Source organism: Loxodonta africana, chromosome 12 (genome assembly GCF_030014295.1).
Source record: "Loxodonta africana isolate mLoxAfr1 chromosome 12, mLoxAfr1.hap2, whole genome shotgun sequence".
Taxonomy (NCBI): Eukaryota; Metazoa; Chordata; class Mammalia; order Proboscidea; family Elephantidae; genus Loxodonta; species Loxodonta africana.
The window spans coordinates 36,561,491-36,563,668 of NC_087353.1; the positions used below are offsets into that span (position 1 = coordinate 36,561,491).

Below are 2,178 nucleotides of genomic sequence, written 5' to 3' on the forward strand. Positions count from 1 at the left end.
AATAATTTCCACATTCGGTTGGTTCACTTTCTTTGGAATAGGCATAAATATGGATCTCTTCCAGTTAGGTGGCCAGGAAGCTGTCTTCCATATTTCTTCACATAGACATATGAGCACTTCCAACAATGCATCCATTTGTTGAAATATCTCAGTTGATATTCCATCAATTCCTGGAGCCTTATTTTTCGCCAATGTCTTCAGGGCAGTTTGTACTTCTTCTTCCCCCACCTTTGGTTCCTGATCGTATGCTACTTCTTGCAATGGTTGTACGTCGACTAATTCCTTTTGGTATAATGACTCTGTGTATTCCTTCTATCTTCTTTTGATGCTTCCTGCTTCGTTTAATGTTTTCTCCATAGAATCCTTCACTATTGCAACTCGAGGCTTGAATTTTTTCTTCAGTTCTTTCAGCTTGAGAAACGCTGGGCGTGTTCTTCCCTTTTGGTTTTCTACCTCCAGCTCTTTGTACGTGTCATAATACTTTACTTTGTCTTCTCAAGCCGCCCTTTGAAATCTTCGGTTCTTTTACTTCATCATTTCTTCCTTTTGCATTAGCTGCTCGACATTTGAGAGCAAGTTTGAGAGTCTCCTCTGACATCCATCGTGGTCTTTTCTTTCTTTCCTGTCTTTTTCAATGACCTCTTTCTTTCTTCATGTTTGATGTCCTTGATGTCATTCCGCAACTCATCCAGTCTTCACGTCAAATCTACCCTTGAGATGTTCAACACATCAAATCTATCCTTGAGATGGTTTCTAAATTCAGGTGGGATGTACTCAAGGTTGTATTTTGGCTCTTGTGGACTTGCTCTGATTTTATTCAGTTGCAGCTTGAACTTGCATATGAGCAACTGATGGTCTGTTCCATAGAGAGAGAGAGAGAGAGAGCCCTGGTGGTGCAGTGGTTAAACATTCAGATGCTAATCAAAAGGTCTGCAATTCAAATCCACCAGCCACTCTTGGAAACCCTATGGGGCCGTTCTACTCTGTCCTATAGGGTCCCTATGGGTCAGAATTGACTTGACAGCAATGGGTTTGGTTTGCCAAGAAACCAAACCCACTGCCCTTGAGTTGATTCCGACTCGTAGCGATCCTATAGGACAGAACAGAACTGCCCCATAGGGTTTCCAAGGCTATAAATCTTTACAAAAGCAGACTGCCATATCTTTCTCCCTTGGTGCAGCTGGTCAGTTTGAACTGGGTTTGAGCAGGCAAACTTTTGGTTAGCAGCTGAGTGCTTTAACCACTGTGCCACCAAGGCTTCTTAAAAAATATGGAAACCCAAACAAATTTGGCAGCACATATACTCAAATTAGAAAGATACAGAGAAGATTAGCATGGCCTTACACAAAGGATGACACATAAATATGTGGTATATGTATGTATATATATATATATATGCACATTACCACTATATTACAATAAATATACATATGTATATATAGATATATTTACCACTATATATATACATACATATATAGAGAGAGAGTATTATCCAACTATATGATGTCTACAAGAGATGCACTTTAAATACAAAGGCACAGATGGGTTGATAATAGTTATTAAATAAATAGTCATAGTGACCCTATATGACAGCGTAGAACAGCCCGATAGGGTTTCCAAGGAGTGGCTGTTGGAGTGGCTGGTGGATTTGAACTGCAAACTTTTTGGTTAGCATTTGAACCCTTAACCACTGCACCACCAGGGCTCTCTCTCTCTCTCTCTGTATATATACATATGCATGTTTATTGTGATATATATATATATATATAAAACAAAACGTTTGCCATTTCAACATTTTTTACATGTACAATTCCATGACATTAACTAAGTTCATCATGTTTGCAACAATCACCACCGTTTATTATAGTTATGCAAACACACATAAGAAGCCTGGCATGGCTATATTAATATCAGATATAGACTAAGAGTACTACCAGAGATAAGGAGAGAGATTTTATAGAAATAAAAGGGCCAATTCATCAGGAAGACACAACAATTGTAAAAATGTACCACCCAAATAACAGATCCTCAAAAACACATGAGGCAAAAATTGTCAGAATCAAATGAAGAATAGACAAATCCACAGTTACAGCTGGATATTTTAACATATCTCTCTCAACTATTGATAGTAAGCTCCATCTGTCCACCTGTTGAAGTCCTTCCCAGAAGCCAGAAAGC

At 38.7% G+C, this 2,178-nt stretch overlaps 1 pseudogene; it reads left to right on the forward strand.

Moving 5' to 3' along the window:
* The first annotated feature begins 1,286 nt into the window (after window positions 1–1,286).
* Window positions 1,287–1,385, forward strand: LOC111751195 (U6 spliceosomal RNA; annotated as a pseudogene).
* The last annotated feature ends 793 nt before the right edge of the window (window positions 1,386–2,178 follow it).